We start from the raw sequence: 27,233 nt of genomic DNA on the forward strand, positions 1-27,233 counted from the left end.
ACTCTTAGGATCTGATCATCAGCATGAGACCTCAGGCTAAAGATAGAGAAGAGATGACATCCCCTATTTCATTCAATTTATAGCTAAACACTGTTTCATAGTAAAACAATAAGAGAACTCCAGTCCTTCAGGGGATCATCTAGAAGATTTACCTGCTCTGAATTCATTCTTATTTGATTCTATCTTGTGATGGGAATAGAAACAGAGGGGGAAAAGACAATCAGTATCTGCATATTATTTTCCAAGCACAGTGTATTCTATCATAACAATATTCACTGGGAAAAGAAAAGGAAAGGGTAAAGGAAAGTAAAAGTGAAAGGAAACATCTCTGGAAAGATCTGATTACAGTGAGATATTAGATTCTTTTAATGACTGCTTATGCACCATTTCCACAGACTTTTCAAATAAGCCAATAAGTGCACACATAAGTAATTATATTTTGTTGCAATTCATTAAACTTTTTTCCCTCTAGGAAAAAAAAGTCATTACACAGAAAGCAAAAAATACACAAGATTATCATTAAATAATATTAGAAAATACACAAAATTATTTTAAATAGATTCCAGATAATTCAATTAAAAAGACTCTCATTAGTATTGTAGATCAATTCATGCATTTTTGTATTTACAGTGACTCATGTATAACTTCTATCTTCTCTTCCAGAAGCTGTGACTAGTAAGATACTGTAGTGGGAATGGAATTCTAGTTGCAAAATTATTAAAGATGAAAAGAAGCGGGGGGAAAAAGATGCATTAAAAAAAGAAATTCCTTCATTCAGCATCGTATATTTATTTTGTATAGTGACAAGAGACTGCTCAGGAGTGAAAGAAAAAGTTATTGCATTTCAGCCTGTGAAGCCCTCCAGGCCTCACTTCTGTTCTCTCTTGGTTCCACTTGGCTCCTCTTGAAGCTACACCTCCCTTAAGTGGTTCTAAGTAAGACTAGCTTTAGAGAAAGCTACATAGCAAAATCCCCATTAAAAACTCCTTCTATAAATGACAAAGATCCCAACAATAAGAAAAGAAAAGAAAAGAAAACAAACAGCACAAATCTCACCAATTCAGTATTGAGTCTCCAGAGCTGCAACTATTATGAAAGACTTCACTGATATTGTGAGCAATGAAACTCCTTCTATTTTCATAGCACTTCCACTTTCCAGAAGTGTTGTGCTGGCTATTTACCTATCCTGGAGTAATTCTTTTTAGCTTAATGAAAATTTGAAATGCAAATTCCAAGGAGCCATGATCTGGACATAGGTAGTATCATCCCCCTTGAAATAATGTAAATTTGTCCCTCTCCCCAATATTCTTCCTTTCGTTCACTGAATAAATTCAATTTACTCTGATATGAGCTTACTGACTGAACCCAAGAGAGTGAAATCTTATTACATCAGTCCAATTAGGTAAATGTCAAAGAGCACATCTCCTTGAATGAAAAATGACCCTTAAAAAAAATTACAGGGTTCTTTGTTGTTTGGTTTTTTTTTTTAACCAAACAATTCTCTAGAGTTTTTCCATCTTTTTTTTGTTCAGTTTCTGGAAAATGGAATACATTTTCTTAATAAAAAAGGAAAATAAAAGTAATTAACTCTACTGAATTCTTAAGACTCTCTCTTCAAGTTGTTATAGCATGTACAGATATAGCCATAATATATGATTGATCACTATATTTCAGGTTTATATTTAAAAGAAGTTAATAAGTATCGTGTTATAACTGGCTGGTCAGTAACCAAGTTTTAAATTATATAGCTATTTTAATTCCAAATTTATTATGCTCTTACTTCTAAGCAAACACCTAATTTAAGCTCTATGTTTTGAATGGATAAAATTCCTGTTTTAAATTGCAATAAAGACAGTGCAAGAAAATACTCCAAACAGGTTAACTGTATTTTTTAGTTATCATTTTCTCTGTAACAACTTATTAATTTGTTTATTTATTAGGTAAAAAAAAATTCACTCAACTCCTCCAAACCTCCTGAAAAGTTTTGCTCAGGTGATGAGTAGAGTTATTCTGCTGAACTCTTCCATTTAGCTGAGGTCCCTCTCTAGAGGAAACATCATGGTCTGTGAGATCAGGAAAGAGCTAACAGGGTGAAAGTTTTCCTTCATAGATGGCAGTCCAAATTATTTAATCTCTATGATAATATTGAAAAGCCTGCTGGTCATTAAAAGGTGCCTACACAAAGAGAAGCGGAGGCTGTTTATCACATGAGAACATTGTACTGGGAATAAGTATGTGTTTTCTTCTGAATTAGAAAATTTCCTCATAATTGTGTGAATTAGCCTTCATTTGACTTCTTTCTTAAGGTGCAGCCTGTACAACCAGCTTTAGCTTTTTCCTTATAGCTGCATACTGTCTTCACCTTGTAAAAATCTGGCCATGGTTCTGCCCAGCCCTCTTCATCAGCTCTTCAACAAGCATTTCCAAGAAATTTCTATTTTTGTTTACCTTCTAGAGTTCATTTATGTTTGCTTCACATGGCACATCTTACTTAGATTATATCCTGTGACAAGATCCAGCATTCTCAGTAAATGAGAATATCTTGTTTAGCATCTGTCAGCAATAGGTTTGGCCCTGTCTTACATCTGTGTCTAGTTAATTCTGCCTTGGTGAATAAACTGTCAGATCTTCTTTATTAGTAGAAAGTCAGTGAGAAGTATAGTTCATAAAAAAGCAGGTTTTTTCCCAAGTGGTAGATCGCAACATATCTCTGAATTCCAATTACACTTCTTCAGTTTCCACAGAGCTTAGGAGAGCGTCCGTCTCCTCTTCACATTCTTTTGGTTTGCTCTACCTCAATCAGTCAGACCATGAATAAACAGTAAGAAGTAACCATTCTTACTAAACAGCAGCCCCTACCAAACATTCCTGATTCTTAAAACAAGCAACAAAAAATGAAGTTTGATAAAATGTGTAGATGATATAAAAATGTGATCTTAGTTCATTTTGATTCTTAATGTAATGACAAGATTTAGGCAAATCAAGTTTTTTTCTAGCTCAGACAAAAATGCTTGAGGTAAGAGAAGCAGAAATGCATCTCTGTCAGCTTGTTTTTGATATATAATTTCATGAATAATTAAATAATGTGTACTAGAAACACAGTGTTGTCAAAGAACCTTAAGCTGTATAACATAATGTTTGCTTTGTTTTGAGAAAAAAAATATTAGCTGATCTATCTTATCTATCTTAAAGCTAGAAGTGAATATATGTTGATAAACTGTATTCATTTCCAGCCTGATACAGAAATTATATTACCTATACTAAAGTCATTAGGACAAGATAATTCTGAAGAAATTTTCAGGAGATCATCCTCAAAAGACTCACAAGTGATTCTGAATGATCTTACAAAAATCAAGCTGCTCAGATAATTTATATCATACTTTCCTATAGAAAGCAAGTCTTTCTGACTCTGTCAGGATGGGAATGATGAGTGGACAGTTTTCCTGTGTTACTTCAGTCCATTCAATTCAAGTTTTAAAGTCTGTGATATTAGGGGTGCTTGTGTTGATTTGATAGAAGTCAATTTGGCCTTGACATCTAGATGTAAATAAATTAAACAGGGGTTCAGCCATAGCCAATGTGCCAGATTCCACAACTGCCTCAACCAGACCCTGTTCCCTTTGCAGACCATGATCTCACCATGTTGTTTGACAGCATTATCCATTCTAAAGTGTTGCATTTCCTCATTTACTATCTCTTGTGTTCTGCCCATGACATTTCTGAACATCAGACTAAGATCTGCGTAGCTGTCCATAACTTATTTTATTTAAAAAAGAAATGGTACCATGTATGTGGCAGAAGTACAGAAAAGAAGTTTTCCATTTCCACACAGAAACAGATGTTAAATTTTCTGAGACTGTATGAGGAAGAAGAAAAAGGGAGAGAGATTTTTCTTGAGGTAGGTGGCTTGGAGATTTTTTAGTTTTAGCTTTATCACTAACTAGACACATTATGTATGAAATTTTTTTTTTCTATTTAAGACTTAGAAATCTTCTTGGCCTGGAGCTATAACTGATGTAGCACTAGACTCTAAGTTATCCCACCATAAACATGTTTTCCATAATAATTATTTTTCTTGAGGTGGGTGGCTTGGAGCTTTTTTTAGTTTTAGCTTTATCATTAACTAGACACATTATGTATGAATTTTTATTTTTTTTTTTTTTCTATTTAAGGCTTCTCAGAAATCTTCTTGGCCTGGAGCTATAACTGATGTAGCACTAGACTCTAAGTTATCCCACCATAAACATGTTTTCCATAATAATTACTGAAGTGTTACTGGAATACACAGTTCTTGTTTTCTCACCAAATATCCTCTTTTTTTTTTAAGGCACAATGAGTATTTGAATTAATCCTCTAAATTTTTTTAATTGACTTAAGATAAAAGCTGATGTCTATGGAAAATTATTACCTGTTGCATAATTATTCCACAGTATTTTTAGGGTTTTTTTATTGTATTATTTTAATTATATTTTTTCATTTGACTGCGAAACCCCTGCATTAGCTAGTAGATAAAATTCAATTTTCACAGACAATTATAACAAAAGAAAAGACATTCATTTAATGTTCCTAAAAAGATGCAAGGTGATAAGCCAATATCTTGTACATATTTTTTTACTCAGTGTGAAGATTGTATGATTTTTGAAGCTAAATTATTTGGTAGGGAAAAAAATGGCCAGAGGGCAAACCCCAGACTATAAAAACTCTTTTCTTTGACTAACTTTTGTGACTGCTCTAAATTGACCACTTTTTTCCCTGACTAATCTCTAAACAGAGGGCCTATCCCTTTCACTTGCAAAATGCTCTCACACAAAATAAATTACCTTCCCACCACCCTGGTTACTTGCCAGGGAGTACTTTATTTTTCCACTAGGAAGAAGAAAATCAGCTTGTATTTTGCTTGCTAGAGCCTTCTGCATTTTAATTCTGGACTCTGAATGGACATCAGAGAGGCTTTATGATGTTTTGCACAAAAGTGCCTGTGTTCATAGTTTTACTCAGGGCACCCAAAATAGCATGCAGTAAGCAGTGTCATACTGTGAGTTTTCAAAAGTAAAAGCAGAACTGACTTATACTGGCAGGAAGCTGTAACTCCTAGAGCTTTCTGAGGATTTGGGAAGTAAAACAGGACTGCTTACTCCTCTGCAACCCATGTTTCATGAAACTTTTGTCAATATCCATTCTTTATTCTATAGAAGGCCCTGAAATTACACAGGTAAGATACATCTCTAATTTTTATTTATTTATTTATTATATTCTAAAATCAAACTTAAAACATTTATCTGGGTGTCTCCAGTGCAAAAGACACAAAAGGCAAAGACAAACCTGGAAGCCCCTCAAAACCTCAAGAAAAAGAGGTCTGCTTTTGTTTCTTCAGAGTCTACAATCTAACTTCTATATCTGTGAAATTACAAATTTCTAAATTGGATTTATCAGAAGAAATATTCACTATGTTTGTTTTGTGTTCAATTTACATGTTAAAATTTTCATGCTATCAATCAATTTTTTGCAAGACCCCCTGCTCTGACAGAATGCTTATGGCTGTTTCAGGTGCACTTATGCAAGTGAAAATTGTGTTGTTTTAAAGGAACAGTAGGAAATACTCCTTATCTTGTTACTCTTCTCTCCAGAAACAGAAATAATATATTTTTTCTTGTTTTCATTCACATTTCTGTTTCCATTTCTCTTTATAATCTCCCAGCTAGAAATTGCAATGTCTTTCAGATCACAGAAAATATGTGCCTCTACTTTTGTCAGATCTTGAGTGTGAAATGGCAATTTCTTAACATGATTTTTTCAAACAGTGCATTACATACACTGGCAAAATATTTGCATTGCATGTTTCTTTTGTAATCTTCTATAAGGAGGTATAGTTAAAATTTATTTTTAAAGCTCAGAGTTTTCAAATAGACTGTAGCAAAAAAAAACATCCAGTAGAATATAGCCCAGAGGTATTTAATAGTTGTTGATTTGTTATTGACATACTGAATGTCTGTCAACTTGTTCATTTCTGCAAATTATTTTACTACGAAACTGGTGGGAATTACACAGCTTTTGGAGTATAATGTTATTCTTTAATAGACTGTTACTTAGAATCAGTTATGGTTGCAAAAGCATCCAGAGAAACTACTTTTATTTCATATCTGGATGAATTTGCACTATGGTGCAAAAATTGATCTGTGGACTCAGTTTTAAGAGTTATGAAGATATATTTCAATGTTCAGCATTTTTCTGTTGGAAGTGTTGAACCAAGCACTTGCACTTACATAAAATGAATATAGGGCTGTGACTGCAGTTCAAACTTTCTGCATTTTTACAGAATAAAAAATGCATCAGTGAAAGAGCTAGACAACAAAAATCTATTATTGGACTCATTTTTAGATAGTGGAGAGAGGATCAGAGGGGGCATTGCTCACAAAACACTCTAAGAAAAGTAGTTTAAGATTAAAGAACAAAGTCACAAATCTATTATGGAAAGCCACACATAATTAGAAGTAAAATTTAACTTCTTTTACCCCAGTGTAAGGTAATTTATGGAATTATAATGCACTCTTTATATTCAAACTGAAAAATGTGTAGTATCCTAAAAATTAAGTCTATACAGTTCTTCTATGTGTTAGAATGTTTTACGTTTACCGATATGAAGTAATTTTCATACCATATCAGCACAATTTGATATTGAAATAAGAAACCAATACATTATATGCCATGCAGGCATATTTTAATGATGTCTGCGGTTTAAGCTACTTGTTGCTTTTCATCATTATTCTTTGGTTTATTTGATTTGGTACTTTATATGTATATACTTTTGCATGAAATTTCCATTTTGTAGTCTTTGCATCACGTCTTCTAAAAATATATTTGGAATCTTCTTTTTAACTTAATCAGAAATATTTGACTATTACTAAAATGAGTTTAATTTATAAGGTAATTTTGCCAACAGATCTAACAATACAATAGATAATATTAGATTCTTTTTAGGTAAAAACTATTATTTTGTTTTTACTTTGTAAGTCACGGAAAGTTTTGATTTTTACCACAAGCAGTAGAGATAGGTTCCACCACAGTCCCTTAACTTTTTTCAACTGTGTTCCAGCCCCTTTGATGCTAAAGGGAGTGAGATGTGTCACAATGTTTTTCTTATCTGTCCTTCCAATTTTATTTATCCAACAACATATTTGTTTCTGCAAATGGGTGAATCAAAGGGCCAGAGAGTGTCTATGGTCATCCCAGCTATTCTGGTTCTTCATTACAGACCCTGCTAAGCAGGCATGGTACACATCCATTACAGAGGAATCTGATGTGACTCAGGACCACATGGGACAGACCAGAGGACATAATTCTGCTTTAGATACACACGTCAAGGTCTCCTCTCTGATGTGTATTGCCTCTAGCACAAAAGAAATTGCAGTTGCTGCTGCTAACAAGATGTAATTGTTAACAATGTTTGCAAAAGAACATTTCTCCCAGGCTTTCTATTAGGGACACAAACATAGTGCGGACCTTGGTATTAAATTAGAGTCTTACAGTCTCAGGCCACTGACCTAACTGTTGAAGCAAACTCCTTTTGAAAAAACATAATTAAGGAAAAAGGGATATTTAATTACCAAAAAAGAATTAAAAAAAAAAAAAGAAAAAAGTAAAACCTCAGTAAAAGACTTTGTACCTACAAATATAGTACTGGAATTAAACATGATACCTAAAGATTACTGAGACTATCTTGAGGGAGAACTCTAACACATGTACTCTGATGCAATGTTCAATTTGTGGAGGGAGAACTCTTGCATTGGCACTGTATATATTTTTTTATTACTAAGGAATGACAGTTGTTAAAACTTTAAAACTGTTAACTAAACATTAGAGGAAGCGTAAGATGTCACTTAACATTTCACTTTTTACATGTAATTTTGACACATTGGAAGCCAAAAGACACCATGGTAGCATAAATTATAAAATATAAGTAACAAAAGAATAACTGAATTGTGTGACTGAATACTATCTTTAGTATGAATGTGATTAAAATCTAACCAGGTCTGCAAAAATTTTTTTGATCTTTTAGAAAGTGTTAAATAAAACAGAAAATAAAAGTTCTTGAAATTTTATTTTGTTTAAAAATTTTCTGTTAGAGACTGGGTTTACAAGCATATTAAGCAATAATAGATATTATTGTGATGTTAAAAGCTATTTCAAATGCTCTGTGCTCATTGTCACACAGCAAAAAGAAGGTTTGAAGCTCTTCATTGTTAGTATTTGGATGGTCTAGTCAAAATTATGAGTTTTCTCTAACTACAAGATTACAAAAATTAAAAGTAATTTAAAGAGACAATGTTTGTCAAATGGTAAAGATATTGTAGTTACACAGCCCTTTCCCTGTAGAGAACCTTTTCAGAATGGTGAATAGGATGTAAACCGTCCATCTTTGCTAAGAAATTAGAAAACAGTGCTGCTTTCAGTTACTGCCCAGTTCAGCTTTGAACAGCTGATTTCTCAGTCCTCTATGAGATGCAGATAGTTGTTGGAGAACATTAAGGGCATTGCTGGGCTGTTTTTAAGTATCACTGTGATGTATATTGACTAGGCCAAAATTTACCCTTACCAGCAATTCCCAGTAGTAGAAGAGCTAGAATGATTTATGCTACTTTATATCTCATGAGATACTCCTGGAGAATAAAAAGATGTTTCCAGACAAATTAAGACAACAACTAGTCTTACAGAACGAAAATGTGGTAAGTGTATTGGTTTTCCCCTAACATCAAATTTAACATATAAATTGAATTGGTTTCAAATGCCAGGTCATTATATAGCTGGAATACATGGCTATTTTCATAAAAGACTGACCCAGAAAATGTATAAACAGCATTTGGAAATGTCACATAGAGATAAACTACAATGACTGCTCAGCTTTTCATATGCAGTCTTTCAGGGGTGGGCAAATGTTACAAAATTAGACCCATTTTCTGGTGTCTCACTTGTAATTTTCTTCCACTCGATTCTTTATCTCAAATGTTTTGTGAAGCGATCATATTAAGGAAACTTTTTTTTTCTACTTAAAGATAATAGGAAAACAGAGCCTAGACTCGAAGACTGTCACAGCATAAGGCCAACTTCACAGTGTGCAGAAGAAATAGGCCCAGTTACCTGAACATTTTAATCAGAGCTATATGAAATATGAGTGATACTACTGCTGTGGCCTGCAGCCTGGGGCAGTGGCAGTGATGTTGCTCTCCAGGAAGAAGTTCAGGCAGGTCAGCAGAGCAGTCTCCACCACATGGTGCACAGCATCAGATGGGTGTCTCCGATTCCCTATTTGAGTCATCCCACAGGTACACAAAGAGTTTCTCTCCTCACGTACTGTGGGGTGCCTCCCCCATGCAACTCTCTGAGCAACCCCAGCCCCATCAGCTCCTGGTCCCACGGGTGGATACTGCCATGGATTCCCCATTCCAACACTCAGCACTCTGCAGCAGCCCATGGCTGTGGCTATGTCTGGGCTTTTCAGAGCTTTTGTCCTCTGCTGGCGGCTCCTGCAGAGCAGCACCACAAACTGCTTACAGTGGGAGCCCAAGCCACCCTCAGGTGACAGTCCAAGACTGGATCATGAAGGATCCTCATTTGATGGGTAGAGCTAGTTCCACAACCATCATCTGAAGGACCCAGACATGTAACTGAGTGCTCTTAGCAACCCAGCACTAACAAAAAGCCCAAGTTTCCATTACACCAAGCCCTTAAAGAGCAAACCTGAGATTAAATAACCTAAACCCCTCCAAATAATTAAATATTTTTATAAAGATGTTGTTTTCAGCAGATAATATTGCTTATTTCCCGCCAAAATGAAATTATTCTCTCAGAAGAGAAGAAAATTTAAAACAAGAACTTACTCCCAAAAGTAGTGTCTACAAGCACGGTATTGTTGCATGCATGAAACATTCAAAGAGACTCTGAAATAAAAATTTATATTCACATTTTCCACCTATATTACACAAACTGCAAAAGTAAATAATTCAGAGATGTGAATAACTGTTAAGTTGTCATAAATAATGGATTTTTGCTTTTTTCTCCATTGGGTTTTTGTAGTGTAGTTTGCCTGTTTATTCCTTTTTTCTTTTTTTATTTTTTTATTTTTCCTGATAGATAGCCTCTTCAGAATAATAGCTGATTTCCAAGTGGAGAAATACTGTTTAAGTCTGAGCTACTACAATCTGATTCAGCCTATTTTATTTCAAATGAAAACTAGACAGCACAGCAAAACTGTTGCATCATAAAAATGATAGAGTGTATTCCTGAGAATTACTAATCATAAATGTCAAGAGGAGTAAAAAGCACACTATTTCAGTAGGATATCCTAAGATAAACTCTCTTGGAACTATTTCAGTGGCCTTCCACTGGCAGCAACTTTAGATTTCTAGTAATTCATAATTGTTGCCTGTAGGCTTTCTTTTTTTAATGTTTGGCTATGTTGGAGCAATGTTCACTGTAGCCAAACCAGGGAAATGAGGTGGTGCTATGGGCAGATATAGCAGAACCTATTGGAGAATGAATTAATGTCAGTGAAAGACTGAACACACATTTACCTCTAATGAATGAAAAATGGGATAATTTTAATGTATATGTGACAAAATCACTATAAAATGAGGTAATAATGTTTTGTTTTGATGTTTTCTCATATCCAAAAGAGATATGGGTTTTTTTTTCTTTCTACATGACATAGTTGTCAGGATTTATGTGTTAATATGATACCACAACACTATGACATTATGATTATATTAATCATAAATCTTAGTAATCATATGGAGAAAAAGCATTCTGACAATTCTCAGCTGCGATAAGGAGGGATTAAAATATGTGATAAAAAGTTTTCTGAAGTTTTTTATCTTTTTTAATAATATATTGGCAAAAAAAAATGTCAGTTTCTTTCGATAACATCATTCCTTTTGTTCAATCTAGAAAAAATGTGTTAAAAAATAACAGCTTATAATTCAAAGTAGTTTGTACCAAGAAGATAAATAGCATATTAGTTAAGAATATTCCTTTACTGGAATCATCTTTTGCTACCTGAAATGAAAACATTCCTAATGGAGGAATACGTGACCTCTCTGTAGATGTCTTTAAGTAAATCATTACATTAGGTTAATTGCCAAGTTTCTCTCTGGACAGAAAGATGGTGGCTTAGACTCAATATGCTGCTTACCTTTCTTACAATGCTGTAAAGCACAGATACATTTCTCTTTCCATTGTCTATTTAGGGAGGCTACATTGGACATTACAGTAAATCTTTAACTTTCAGGTGTTTACATTAATAAAGGCCATCTCAAGAAAGCATGAGAGCCTCAGGCTCTCTATTATTAAAAGCAAAAATGTTATCTATGCCATAAAGAGTAAACACTCGCATTAAAAAAATTAGATAAACTCTTGTGTTATTACCAGGCCTATAATATCTATAAATTTACAATAAACACTGTAATATTTCATCTTGTAGTAACTATTTTTTAATAAAAGAACTTTATTCCATATTATGTTCCTTTCTTCTGATCATAAAATTAATTTTATACCTCATTTGGCAGTTGTATTTAGCAGACAATGGTTCTAGGAGAATAAATAATTTACACAAATAATACTAATAAAGTAATGAAATAATAAAAAGGTAACAAGGAAAGATAAAAAGAGGGAACAAAAGCAAAATTAAACACTTTGGACAGTGCAGCCTTGGCCAAGGCTCTGCTAGATCTTGTTAAAATGACAGTGGGCACTGAAGAGAGGCACGGGATGTTTTTCACTCAGCAGAAACTGTGAATAAGTTTGATTTAACTGAGGCTGAGAGGCTGCAAATTGATTTCTTGATTCATTTAGGACACAGTCAGGGGCAGCATATAGAAAACCCTGGAGAGAAGAGGACAGCATTATTGTTTCCTTCCTTAATAGGTGTAAAAGGTTGGAACTCTGTCAAGTGGCAGCAAGTTCATCTGTGTAAAAGACACTGCGAGGTATTTGCCCATCAGACACATCGATTGCTTGATCGAGGCTGAACCATGGGTGACAGCCTCAGCAGCCGCTGGTGGCTCGCTGCCTCCCAGAGCTGGGGGAAGGAGATAACCGGGGATAACAGGGATGCTGAGCCAGCCCTGCTGCCAGTCACAATGTGGAGCTCAGGCACTCAGCCCACAGCTGTGCTGCTGGCAAACCACGGGGGATGGCGTTAGCAGCCACTGCCTGCTCTCTCTTGCCCGGCATTGCTAAAGATTTAGTCAAAGATTAGTTTGAAATTACTTTACAGTTAATGAAAGCTCAGTTAAATTAAAAAAAATAAAATAAAAAAAATTGTATGTTCGCACATCTCTCTCTCAAGAGAGGAAATTAATTTGAAGAAAACAAGTTTTAAAAATCAGAGATGCATTGTTTTCATATAGAAACCCCACCATTTTTATTTTTAAATAACAAGATATTTATAAAAATGGTCATAAAATACCATCAAAACAATTTACTGTATTAAAAAATATTAATTCAAGTATCTGGCACTGAAGACACAAAACCTTAAAGACTTTAAGAGGGCATAGCTCAACAGTAATTTTTTTAGGTATTCAGGTCTACCCCATTAGGCAGCTAGTTACTGATATATAATAATGCTTTACCACTATTTACCATTTGAAAAATAATTACATATAGATGTATAAAACAAAATCAAATTGACAGCATTCCCATTGAATAACATACAAGCTCCTCAGTTTGCAAAGATAATTTAGAGTTGGTTTTGGTCCTTTGAGGGCTACAACCTGTATGTACAGAAATAGTCCACTAGAGATGCTAATGGTGTGTTTAAAAAAACATCACTTCTTGTGTTGGAATCTATTTTCTACTTGGAACTTCTAAACTATTTATAAAATTTAGAATGTTTCCATATAGATGTTTATATGTACGTGTTCCATTTTCAAATAGTCATAATGCACTCTAACTCTCCCATTTCTATGTCTGTGATAAAGAAAACAGGTTACAATTATAGCAGGAGAATTTTTTGGCATGGGTTCAGATTAGTTTGCCATTTTCTGATTTCAGTAAACACAACTTATAGAGCTCAATTTATTACACTCAACCTAGTTGAAGACCTCTTTCTATAAAGAAAGAGAAAATCAGGAAGGATCTTGGTTATCAGATGGATAAAGGACTTAAACTCCAATACTTTCCACTTTGTGACAATTGCATTTCACTTAGGAAAATGTGCTAAAGTAATAAAAAATATATTACCTTGAAATAATAATTTTTTTTCAATTCTTTTGATCCCTCTGCTTCCTCAGCAGAAATAAATCCCATCGTTTTGGTGATATTGTACAGGCGTTCTGTACAGGAATGAGCATTTGGATTTATATGTATGATGCTGGAAGTAGTTCTTAGACCTTGTACTAAAATCCTCAACAAACTCAACATTGTACAAAAAAAGTCCTGTGAAAAGAGATTAACCTTAGCCTTCAAAAGAAACCATCTTTACGAAGGAGTTGAAGCCATAAAACATGCTGTAAACATGACAGTCACTCTCCTACCTTATCAGGCATTTTCTTCCTTCAAACCTTCTCTTCTATTGTAGAAGTAGTAAATAACCTGGCAAAAAAAAGCTGTTTAGTTTGTTTTGTTTTGCTTTTTTTTCTTATAGTTTGTTCAACTCACAACATACAATTTCTCCACTCAAAGAACAAGAGGGACTGACCGGGGGCAGCAAAAGTATCTGGTGTAATAAGAGAGGGAAAAGGCAGACTACTGAAAACAACTGTTCAACTGTATGGTATAAACTGCAAACTATTCTTCAAGAAGATTGCAGAAGAGCAGCATGGTCCTCTGTTAGGATAAAAAGGGAGCTCTTTCAATTCATTTACTATTAAGCACAATTCCCCCCTGACTTCTCAATATAGAACAATATTCTACTGAGAGCCAGTGGAAGTGCTCTTCAAGGTGAAGTGCTTTCGTTACATATGAATTATGTGCCCTGTATATTGAATCAGTTGCTGTTTCCACAAAGATTATAAGCCCAAATAGACTGTACTGCAAGAATCCTGATAATAGATCATATTTTACTTTAAGGCTACCTTTTCACAAAGCCTGCTGAGTCTCTACTTGATCCTAGCTGCAAATAGTTCAGCATCCTGTTTGAAACCAATATTTGAAAAAAAAATAATCAAGTGGTGTGATCCACAAAAAAAAACCTCCACCCTCTTTTTCTCCTTATATGAATTAACTGGATTTTTATGAGATCATTTTTCCCTTCTTAGTCTCTTCCACAGAGAAAAATAATCTATTGAAAAATTTCAGATCATTTGGTTAACTTGAAAATTTTCAACTTTGAAATAGCTCCGAGTTCAATCATTTTCTCAAGGTAAAATATTTTGTTCAAGCATATTTCAATTTTAAGCTGTAGTACTTCCATATTTGCTTATTTTAAATATTGCTGTTTGCATTCTACAAATCTCATTGGATATCAAGTGAAGGAAATGGCAAGACATCCCAAAAGACAAGTTCAGATGATCTAAAATCCTTTAGCTATTCCCTGTTCTGGCATGTTGCCTCTTTGCTCTTGGAGGTTGTATATGAATGCTTCATACATTTGTCTCCTTTAGTTTCACCTAATCCTTCCTGACACTGTTTCAGCAATGGGTAGATTCAACACACTAGATTTATTCATTACTCTACAGAGTAGAGCTTATTTTAATGTTCTACTAAGAAAACTTGAAACCCTTGTATTTATTTGTTTGGAAAATGACACTTTATATCCAGCGGGTATTTCTTGTTTTGTTTTCTCATTGCTATGCTGGCTCTCTTAGCATGGATAATGGCCCTGGCCCCTGCCCAAACAGGGGGATTTCTGTGCTGTGTTTAAGATTCCATAGCACCATGCCAATAGCCTGTCCCTGTTTCTGCTCCTTTGATACTGCACAGTGAAGGTGAAATAGTGCAATAACATAATCAGCATTAGCGATGTATATTTGGAGTCATATTTCAGTTAGGGGCAAGGAGGTCACAAAAGTAATTTGAAGGAAAATGAAAGTGAAAATGTACAGAATTTACTTTCCTGGCTGACAGGAATTGCCAATAACAGCACAAACTCAGGACTAAAATATTGTTATTGCCCTTTTGTTTACATGTTTCCCTGTAGAAAAATCATGAGACCAAGGAGTAATCCCAGTTTATCTCTACTTGAATTTTCAGCCAGTTGTCTAGATACTTTGACCTGATTTTTGTTTAAACAAAACCCTAGTGAAATTATGAAGCACTTCTAAATGAAGTTTCTACCCAAATTAAGTAAGCACGTCTGCATATTGTAAATACCCTCTATTGATTACACTGGGATATATGGTGGGCTTTGTGAAAGTAATGAATTAGACACGAAGTTCTCGAGTGGTCTTCTAATTCTGAGTGTCCAGATGACAGATAACTTCATTTAAATTAATGCTTACAGTGAAAGGCTTACTAGGTTTTAGCATATAAAATGTAAAATTCATGTGCTCCATAACAAAAAATAAAATATTTTTATGAGATAAAAAAATACCAACAACACATGACCAAAGGAAACCCACACTCATATATATATATACACACATATATATACACACACACATATATATATATACATATATATACATAAATATATAAAAGTTTCAGAATTAGAGGGTGTTTTCTGTAAGAGACCCTAAAAACTCAAGAGTGTACTGAATAGCACTTGAGGTTGAAAAAGGGAGATGAAAGCAAACTTATAATTAAGGCAACTGCCTATGGCATCTCACAATTCATGAGAATTTCCTGAACAAAGCAAAACTTACCTAAAATTGCAAAAAATCCCCAAGCCTTCTGTTATCATATGGAGCAACAAAGGAATTTATGATAGTGGCATATCTAACTGCTCCCTGTTTACTTCAATTGCAAGTAACAATTTTCTTTTTACTTGTCTGAACAGTTTTTCTTGTCCTGGTGCATTTCATGTAATTTATCTACAGTTTACAATCATGAGCAGGAAATTGTGAAAGGACCCAAAACACTGGAATGATAGGAGATAGCTGGAATGACAAAAAAATTAAATACAAGGATAAAATCTAATTGCATGATTAGCTTCCATCCCAGAAGAAATACAGTTGTCAGTCTGCTCTTCAAATTAAATGTGCATGGGAAATTTTCAGGCTCAATATCTTATTGAAATCTGGAATATAAATTTAAATACCAGAAAAGAATAAAAGAAGCAACATAAAATACAATAAAGCTGTAGTGGTAATTCCCCCATGAGCTGTTTTTTTTTGCACTTGCAGGATTAAAATAAATAACTCATGTCCTCAGGAACTTCATGAAAAAGACCTACAGAGTTCATTACTTAAGGGAATTAAATTATATATGTATATATTTTCTTAAGACACTTGAAGTTATTGGTAGATGGATGATTATTTGATGAAAATTTCCCTATACATTTACTAGTGCAATATTCCCAAAGAATGTTTATTATATTTATGTTTACCAATGCTATTTAGGCAAGTTGCATTGCAGCAGGCCTGGTTTATGGTTTCATTCTATCCACTTGCTAAATATGGCATAAAGCAGACGGTGTGGGGAAGGGGGGCAAAATTAAACAGACAAAAAACTAAAACTGTTATTGTTCTGTTCGTGGATCATCTCAAATCAGTTCTAGGTAAAAGATTTTCAGTTTGAGATCAAGAAGTTGAGAAGCAAGAAATTATCTGGAGTGAGCAAATATATAGTTTCTTTCACTATTTTTGTCACATCCATCTTGACACAACCCAGCCCAATTGTTGATTATGCCACACTCTTAATCAAAAATTATGTAGTGGCCCTCAGTAAAACTGCCCATGAAAAAATTATGTAGTTCATAACACATCTTTCAGCAGACTTCTTCACTTTTGCTGTATCACATTTTGTTACCTCAGCACTGTTAGTGCAAACTATATTTGTGAACTGTAAACAACAATTCATGCCAGTCCCATTGTTTTCACTAGATTGCAAAATTCCAGGTGTGCCATCCTCTTTTTCTGTTAAATCCACATGGCCTTTATGGACCTTAACAGCTCAGTTTGAGGGATTTTTTTCAAAATAAATTCTTAATAAGTTAATAGCATAGTTCATAGTCTCTCTTAACATGGAAAGAACTACTTTCACCATACCCAGGTTCCTCTTCCTTTTATTCCCCTTGGCATTTTGATTGGTTTACTATCTCACACACAAACACTTTTGAGACAGCATGGGGCAATCAAAGCCCATTTTTCACTAACTAAGGAGCTGACACTTATTTATTAAATATATATAATCCATTGACTTTTTAGACCTAAATAATTTAAGCCCATTACTATCTGCAGGATATGAGTTCTGTCTTTTATAAACTAGGGAATTAAGTCTTTGTCCATTGAGTTACTATGGCAACTTCATGGACTTCCCAGTTTCTGTTGGCCTGCAATGAATTAAAGTCAGAAACTCAGACAGGTGCCTGAAAGAAGGGGAATTATGTGGATGAAGTTGCTTTAAAATAGTGAGCTATCCATAAAAACCTATAATGGTAATTTCTTTTGTAAGAACTTATATTGGGGGCAAATTATGATTTAGTGAATCATGATGTGTCTGAAAGCTCATGCATATTCATGCACTTATATGCATTGAAGTTATCCAGCTGGCTCCACAGGAACCAAATGAAGCTCTACAGCCTGATGAAGGAAAGGAAAACTCTACAAAACAGGAATGTTGATGCCCATGTCCAGGGCCAAGAAGTGATTTTTAAGTGGCTTGAAAAGTATCCACTCATTAATGAACCCTGAAGTGTGATTTCTCCAATACTAATTTCCATGCACCACAGTGAAGGGATTAACTTTAAAAAAAGTACCCAAAGCCTTGCACATCACTTTTAAAATATACATGTGTACATCGATGAAGAGGTGTCCTATCTTCTGTCTTGAGATTTTATTAAAACATTACTTCCCAGAGGAAATTCCCCCATGTGACTCAAAAATCTAGTCATTAAAGTAGTGAGAGATGGGAATTACAATCCATGTTTTTTCTTTCCGCCCTTCTCCATGAGTTGTTGTTTTAATTTACAAACTCATACAATAGTTACAAATAAATAGTGATAACTGTCATGGCAGAAATAGTCCTGGTCACATTTTGCCAACTTAGAACCATAAGTCTCTAATTTTTATAGTTAAGTTTCCAAGGTGAATTATTGGTTATTATACAGTCTCTTCTACTTAAAAAAATCAATAGAGATAATGGTATGAAATTGGTTGTGTAAAGTCAATTTTACCCCTAATATTTTAAAATTTCATTTAGTTTGGTATTGGTAGGTTTCCCTTTGGTTTTTTTTGGTTTTGGGGTTTTTTTGGTTTGGTTTTTTTGGGGGTTTTCTTGATTTTTTTTGTTGTTGTTGTTTGTTTTGTTTTATTTTTGTTTTGTTTTGTTTTTGCTTTTGTTCTTATTTTTTGGGTTTTTTTTAATGTTTATATTGTTACCTTAAAAAAAAAATCTATATTGTTACTTTGTTTCATTATCCAGAACTTTTTCTCAGGAAATTAATATTTCATCTTTACTCATTCTTATCCTGTTAGCCTCTTTTAACATGCCTAATTTTGAACAAATTGTCTATTTGCAACTTAATTCAACTCCCAAGTCTTCTGCCTCCTGCATGTCAATACAGTTCTTCATGGCTCTTTGAGATCTTCTCAGATTACATCTGCCTTCCACAAACTCTGCTCCTTTCTTGACTGCACAGCTTCTTCAGGTAGTATGTCTTGAGCCATTTCATTATCAAGGGCTGATAACAATAATTTCTATTGTTTCCTTAATCTTTTCTCTTACCTCCTTTTTTCTAGAGATTCTATATTGACCACACAGTGCACCACACCAATGTCACATCACCAGAACTAGCCTTTGTTGGTTTCAATATTCTTTTGAAACAACTGAGAGTACTTCATACTTAACAGAGTTTTCTGCTGATTTCTGCCATTTCTTTCACTGAATTTCAACAACTGGTATAAATATATCAGATGAAAGGACACAAAACTATCCCATGAGTAATATTTCAGAATAACTTCAGTTGAGCTATACTGAACATATCTATAGATTCAAGCTCAGTATGTCTTTTAAAACTGTGGACAAAACTAGAACATGCAAAGGACTTGTCTGCTCTTTTCTGAAGCCCTGCCCAACAGAACCCTGTACTGACCAGGAGGGAAGTTGTCCTCTCAATGTCTCCTGTGAACTGAAAATCCCCCAGCTCAGTACACTTGGTGCCCCTTTCTGATGCAGGCCTTAGTCTATGTATAGCTCCTCTCTTACCTAATCACTGTGTGAGAATGAAGTCTTGCATTTCAAACATTTGACTTTTCCAGTACCTCACAGCTTGTCACTTAACATTCACCATGATTCCTACTCTATTAAAGGCACCCTAGACAGGAATTACTTTCCTTCTGTTTCTACCTGTCTCCTCCACTTGCTTCTTGGCTTAAGAAGCTTCATAAAGTGAAGGAAAAAGTAGGTAATGAAATGTAACAATTTTAAGTGTGATTGTGCATTTCAATACTCTGATAATACATAAAGTCCTGATGCTACCTGCTCAGTTGGAGATACAAAAGCTAAGGCTACAAAGTACATAAGAGCTTTTGAAATTGGCAAAATTACCCTCTGAATGACTCCTGAGGACTTTGGCTCAACAATATAATTTTTTATAATAGGCTTCTATGAAGTAATATATCAAAAGAAATCTGCACAGAGAGGTCTGTTTGAGAGATAACATTGAGCAGAGAAGCAGCAGAGGGTCACACAGATAACAAGGGGAGAATGACACACAAGGATTATAAAGAGGGAAAAAGATGCAATAAATTGTTATTGCAGACGACCTACAGCAGCAGGGACAGAAGTGACAGGTGAATAGGTAATTCATTAATGTGAGGTGCAAACAGGAAATGTTTTTAAATGAAAAAAATTTTTAAAAAAAACGGGGTGGAACATTCAGTGCCTTGGCTTCTCAGTGAGAAAGGAGTCTTCAATATAGGCTAGAAACAGGAAGAATCATGTTTGAGTAAGGTAAAAAATGGTTGTAAAATGAAAGAAATCAATGAAAAGTTTTAAAAAAGCAGAACAAAAAATATGGAGTAATGAAACCCAATATTTTTTTCCAGATTCAAAGAGATCTGGCTGTCTGGCTTTCTTCTATCAGGAGCACTAGTCCAGAACCTAAGTAATGTTGACAACTAACAGTAACAGTTAACTGAATTAATATCATCTGAATTTTGGGGGTTACTCTGAATTCTTTAGCCATATTGAATTTTTAATCCAATTTTCCATGGCTATCACTTTTTTTTTTTTTTTTTACTTTCACCCTCTGAAACAAGGTAAATCTTGAAGAGTGACCAGAATGTAAGGACCTGTGATAAAAGGATGTTGAAAAGGCAGCATGTGTAGGCATTCAGGCACAAAATAATAGCAGTAATTTTTAAAAGCCTTTTTCTTACATAGAGACCTTACACAACTCACCCAAAACAAGGGTGAAACCTGAAAAATTATTTTTGAAAAAGCAAATTTCAACACATCCTCAATGATGTTCATTACTTCATTATTAATGGATTTTTAGTCAAAATGGATTAATAATTAATAATAATATCCAAAGATATACTATTTTGGTTCATTGTAAGGACTATGTTGACTGACAATGGAAGTATAAACAGCATTTTCCCCCCTCTTTATAGAAAGAGTTGCATGTACTAAGTAGCAAGGTAATAACAGAAATTCTATGGGTGAGCATGCAAGTAATGGATAAAAATTATGCTGAGACATCACAAGGCAGCTTGACTATGGAGAGTGAAGTCCAAGACATTATGCAACTTAAATTTTATTTTTGCTTAACCTGATAGCATATCTTGATTATATGTCAGAATATAGGGATGTCAGAAATATCTAAATTCACACATACTCTTCAAAAATAGCTTTTAATTCAAGAATTTTTAGAGCATGTAATATCAATAACTAGAAACTACCTTCCATTTTCACAATTTTTTCTATTTATAACTCTTATAAAATAGTATTTCATAAAAAAATAAAAGTGGTTTGCAAATCCGATGTACTTTGTTGGACCCTATCTGTAAAATTTTATTCCACACCTTGAAGCATGACAGAAAAGAAATCCTTTTTGAATATTTTTGCATGAAACTTATTGTACAACACCCTTTGTGTTGCCTGGATGACCTAATGCTCTGTTCTTATACTGTCCTGACTAACTCAGTGCTGGAAAATGCTTCCAGTGTTTAATTGGATCCAATAAGGACCTCATTGAATTAAAATCTTTTTGATATGTTAGAGGTTAGAAAAAGATACCAGCCTTCAATGTAATTTATAGAATGACTGAAGAAAAGATACATTCTTAGTAGTAAAGAAAAACAGTGAAATATTGAAATCAGAGGTAAAGGAACCTCTGATCATTGAGACTTAAGCAAAACAGAAACGAAGTTTATTTCATTGCAGGAGGTAAGGAAAGATTCATCAGCAGAGTACTAGATTAAGAGAATAAAAAGGCAAGGAAATGTATTATATTTTCAGGAATTTTGTCAGTTATATATTTTCTATCTCTATTTCTATATGCATACCCTTCAATGTGCTGTCTCTTTCAAAAAACAGACAAATTCTACCCTTTCCCATCTGCTGCAACTGCAGACTCTCTGAGGCAGTGCATTCTTTCAGCATTTTTCCAAATGACTTCCACAGTGGTGGTGGACAGACTTTTTATGTCCATGAATTGAAATTATACCTTTAAATTGAATAGCTGGATTACATATCAGAGCAGATTTTCTAGTTTAACAAGAACTCTACATACGGTTAAAAGTAGTTGTTCCTTGCTCTATTTACCTTATGTGTTTTATTAATAAACACATTACAAATTAAGAGAACAGATTACGTTAACAATGAATTTTTAAAATGGTCTTGTTTCCTCTCCCTATTTATTTTCCTTTTTTTTTTTTTAATGGAAAGATATGGTTTTCTTAACTGCTTGTAAGGGACTGCTTTCTGCAATATTTATTTACTTTACAAACATCCTGGTACATTTTCTCAAATATAAGCATTAAAATTTGATTTCATTCTGGTTTTCCATTGACATATACTAGATTATTTCATTTCAGGGTGTTTCTGGTTTGCCTCGTATTATGTGGAAATTAACTCTAAAACCAAACTCAGAAATTTAACATAAGTCAAATTCTAGCAAAGAGCATCCTCTTAAATTAAATATCAAAACTTTTTATCTCATGTTTGGTGGAATTAAATCTCCTCCAAAACCATGGAAAAGGTGAGTTCACTGCACTATTAGCTTAAATGTATACATAGAATAATTATGAATTAAAGAGATTTAAAGAACCCAAATCCTACAGAGAGTTTTGGAGCAGTTTGTGAAGTGCCATCCTGAAAATCATTTGGCAAACAGATTCAAGTGTGAAACACAGAATGCGGTCCTTTACATCATTATGCTGACAAGTGGTTCTTCAGTACTGAGTGGTATCCTGCAGAGCCAAAAATGTTCCAGTAGGATTTGCCCAGTGAATCAAACATCTTGTAATTGGATTTGCTGCTTGCCTACAATAAAAAGCAAATGCCAGAAGGCAAGAATTTCTGTTTTTACTGTGTACATGCATTAGTCTTTTTAAAGCAGCAAAATATTTATGCTAAAATACATAGGATTAGTTGTCATTTTCTACAGTGCAGACTATCTTAGAAATAAATAATAGTCCTAGTTAAGGAAAGCTACAATTAAAACTAAATGCTTGCTTATTTTTAGTGTAGACAGTGTGGTGTACCACAACTACTTGTACTGGCATAACTGAATCTTTTAGCATCCTAGCATCTGTTAACCAAATTGATTTTTATATCAGAATAAAATTGCTGAAGCTATTGAATGAATGCAGAGAATGAACATAATTTTTTTATAAAGTTAAGTTCTAAGGTAAGCTTTTCAATTTTTCCTTAGCTAGGAAGCATCTGGACTGAAGTAGAATTTAGCTGTATGTGTATGGCAGAAAGTCCCTGAAAAAGAACAAAATGTAATCATTAATTTACCAGTGTTTAGAAAAGAGACACAGATATTCCTCCCGCTTCATTTTTCTTCCCTACAAAGTGAAGTAGGAATATCTCTATGCCTTGTCTGTGGAACAATTCAGCAAATAACTTCATACCTCAGTTAATAACATGTGGAAAAGCTATGCTTCCAGAAGAACACAAGATGCCACATCAACCAGGAAACCATCTCAAAGGTTCAATTGCATCTGTGTGTGTGTGTCAATGTGATGTTCTTGGTGATACCTGCCAGTCCCTTTGGGGGATGTCAGTAGACTCCAAATGAAACAATTAGTTTATTACTTTGTGATGTTACAGATTTAATTTTAATATTATCTTAAAAACAGTAAGACAAACACTCACAGAGAAAGCTTACAGAAGCATTGGCTTGACTCTGGCTCAGTCCCTGTGCAGTGTTTGCCTTAATCACCACTTCCAAATGTCACCTTTGCAGAGAAAAAGCTGTCTGACAGAGTACTGCCCAACATAAGTTTATCCTTACACATACACTCTCTATTTTGTTGATGGGAATGGTGTGGGTGACTTTCTTTGTACCTAGAGATTTTTAGGTGGATTGAGTCATCTTTTTCAGGTTCTTTTTAAAAAAATTACAATGACAGGACTGTCATGGTTTGACCCTGGCACTATGTCAGGGCCCCTCATGAAGGGTATATTTCCAAAATGGTTGCTGTGAGATGTGAGATGTGACCCGGAAACAAAGCAGGCTCCCAATTGGGGATGGAGGGAAAACACAACACTTTAATAATCTACTACACAGAAACATAAGGGAAAAAAGAAAAAAAAACCACACACAACAATCCACAATGGAACTCCCAAAACACTCCTCCTCCCCCCAGTTCGTTAACATTCAAATCCCCTCTAACACATCGATTCTCAGTCTAATACCCTCTTTCACACAAGCTTCCCCCCAGTTCATCAAGAGAGAAGTCTCCCTCTTACACCATGGGCTTCCCCTGGAAACACAGTGGAACTTCCTGTGCTTCTGCGTTACACGTGGCAGCCGCCCGAAGAAAATCTGCCGTGGTGACCATCTTCCTTCCATGCTCTGTGCTCTCACCACAGTCCACGGATCTAGACTGCTCCTTGGGTCTTTTTAAGAATGCTTTGTCGCCCAGTTCCAAGAAATGGCCGCCACCTATCATTTGGGACGTCTGTCCCCCCATATTTTTATTCCCCTGGGGCCTGAGTCTCTGGAACAGAGATCCTTCGCTGAAGGCAGAGGCTCCACCACACCCTCCCCCTCAGTCTCTGTTCCCTCTACTTCTCCTCGCAGCCTTATCATTCCTGGCCTCCGGCCAACCGCTTCCCCAGGGTGCAGTCTCTGCATTATGGGAAGAAATTGGTCTCGCCCGTGGCTATGTAAGAGAAAAGTCCAGCCAACGCCACTCCAATCATCTCTTCCATCTGGGGCACTGTCATCTGCTGGTATTTTCTTCACCTACTTGAACCTTTTCTTCTTTCCCATCCTCTGTCCCCTCTCAATCCTCAGCTGGGGAAGATCAGTGTTTTTACAGCTTCCATTGTTTCAACACTAAAAGGGTTAAAAGCTCAGACCGGTCTCCCAGGGGCTGGGCACCTTGCCCCCCCCACCGGCTTCTCCTCCTGGCCGGGTGCCAGCACGAGATAGTCTCTGCCATTCTCTCCCAGGGGGATGCCCAAACCCTCCCATGTTCTCTTCCACCTCTCCTCCTGCAGGAGCCTCTGGCCTTCCCCCCTCAGGCTGCATGGCCTCCCACTCCCCCACCCAGATGCAGCTGGGCAGGGGGAGGAGGTCAGACCAGCTCACCTGCTGCCAGATCAAAGAGGAAGCTCCTCTGGGAACGCTTTGCTTTTAACCCCTGTGTGTTCTCAGAGGGGTATCCAAATCTCAGTGGCCAGCACAGCTGCCATTTTCAGATCTGGCCACTGATTGGCCTGACCTAGACCTTTCCAGCAACACATTTCCGGGCCAAACCATGACAAGGACTTAAGTCTCCTGCCTTCTGAAATGTTTGAGGCTATGCTTTCAGCTCTGTTATATGGTTGATAACAGAGAATACAATAATTATTTTTTGTTTTGATAAGCGTGTGTTTCAAAGATTCATGAGAATCTTCACACAATCACAGCAGTGAGTGGCAGCAAGCACCTAAGCCAAACGTAAGAATGCTGCACCACACACAGAAATATTGAGCTGGTTCCAGCTATATATATCTTCAGCAAACTTACAGGTCAACAATCAATTAATCAGTTCTAAAAATAGTGGCGTTTCAGAGTTGAAAAAGGCAGGAGAATGGTTACATCATCAAGTATGCTCATGACCACCAGGCAATAGGTACTGTGAAGCCAGTTTAATATGCCAAAGTTCAGATGGAGTAAAATACAACTGAAGTCACCAACTTTAATTAATTAAAGAGTTGTTTTTTGAATATTGGTTTACTCATGTCTATTGGTGATTAATATAGAGAGTTTTCCACTAAGAAAATGAGAGCCACCAATGATACTGCAGAATGAGGCTGTAGAACGTACAGTGTGTCATCACATCCTCTATATAATCTCCGTTGACTTGTGAGCTTAACAAGTAACAGCTCTACTTATTTTTTTTACTCATTTCAGGAAATCTCATCCTTTACCGTAGACCCCTGTCCCCTAAATTTAAACAAATCTTCTACCTTTGCCTGGAGTTGTCATAGGTTTTTAATGGAAGACATAGGATTTTGAGAAATAAATGTTACAATCTGACACGGAAAAAGATGTTTTGAATATCTAGTAGGGACAGAAATCTAGCTACTGCTTGTCATGCTTTGAAGACTCAGGGTTTTGTCATCACAAATGGCATTTGGGCTTTTCATACAGTGCAACAGATATTGTAGTAAAATATGGGGATGTGTTAATATACTGTGTTAATATATATAAAACACTAAGAATGACATGATTTCTAGTGAGTCTGCTCTACACTGATTAAAATACACAGCCTTAAAGGCATTAATCAGCTAAAAGGTTCATTTCTCTAAGCTATTTTGTCCATGTATATCTGACAGATAATTACACTGCTAATTCTATATAACAGTTTGAAGGCCTTCCTTAATGGAACAATGGTATATTTTAAAAATGAAGAAAATAATGTGCCAATTAGAATGAAGTGAAATTTAAATATATTCATGACATCTAAGTAATTGCTTTCCATGTAAGTGAAGTTCTGGGTGACTGGTGGAGACACTTGCAGCCATACTGTGTTAATATGCACTACCGGTCAACATAATTTGGTCAAATGTCACATCAAGATGTGCATTAAAGAAAACACCTCTCAAGGTTAAGTAGCAGCTTTTAAAGTAGCTAGTTTTGCAGCAGACTAGAAAGACAATTTTTGATATGCCTCTAATTAATTGACTGAAGAGAATATTACATTTAGATGTTAGTTATGATAACAACTATACAATTAAATGCAGAATACTTCTTAGGTATAGAATTCCAAATTTATTTTAAGAAGAAAAATATGTGAAAAACAAGAAAGTCAAATAAAATAAATTAAAATATTTAGATTCAATATAAATAATAGCTAATATAAACAACTGCAAATAAAAGCATTCAGGCAGATAAATATTAGCTGAGAGGATTGCAGAAAAGGTGCCTTAAGCTACAGCAGGACTTGTGTCAATTTTACCCAGTCACAAAAATCAGTTAATCACTCAGTCAGTCACAAAATATATGTACATGTGGTAAATGGTAACTGCAATTGTACTTAGCAAAAATTAAGTTTAAATTTCAAGGTAAATTCTTGTAAATTTTAGTACTTTCTCTTCACTGCTGCTTTATTATAAGCTTAGTTAAACTTTACTGTCACAATAGTGACTTACAGCATAATTGGAGTTAGATATGCCATATTTATTCTTTAGGAGTTTAGTATGCCTTCTTCTAATGTCTACAAATAAAATAGCAAAAATGCAAGAAGAATGAAAAACTTACTTTAAAAGACACCTTGGTACTGATTGCAAAAGACCAAATCACAGATGACATACATGAAAAAGATAAAGCAGAGCTTTAACACATCAAACCTGTAAAAATGATTATCCTACTCTAGCTGAAATTCAACAATGGTAAGAAGTGGCGAGAATAGGATTAAGCCTAATACTTGCACACACCAGAATATTTTGTCATTGTTCTGTAGAGATTATAAATC

General features: G+C 35.0%; 1 protein-coding gene across 2 annotated transcripts in view; it reads left to right on the plus strand.

Moving 5' to 3' along the window:
- CDH19 (cadherin 19) overlaps positions 1 to 27,233 on the plus strand; it is a 114,087-nt gene that overhangs the window by 42,882 nt on the left and 43,972 nt on the right. The window contains exon 1 of one of the 2 annotated variants that reach the window (XM_039711174.1): positions 5,083 to 5,212. The exons of the other annotated variant lie outside the window; for it this stretch is intronic. The gene's annotated coding sequence lies outside the window, so the exon portion shown is untranslated. Of the gene's footprint in view, positions 1 to 5,082; positions 5,213 to 27,233 lie in introns of those variants that run through there. 2 annotated transcript variants of the gene reach the window in all.

The sequence above is a fragment of the Passer montanus genome, unplaced genomic scaffold (genome assembly GCF_014805655.1).
Source record: "Passer montanus isolate IOZ18808 unplaced genomic scaffold, ASM1480565v1 scaffold24, whole genome shotgun sequence".
Classification (NCBI taxonomy): domain Eukaryota; kingdom Metazoa; phylum Chordata; class Aves; order Passeriformes; family Passeridae; genus Passer; species Passer montanus.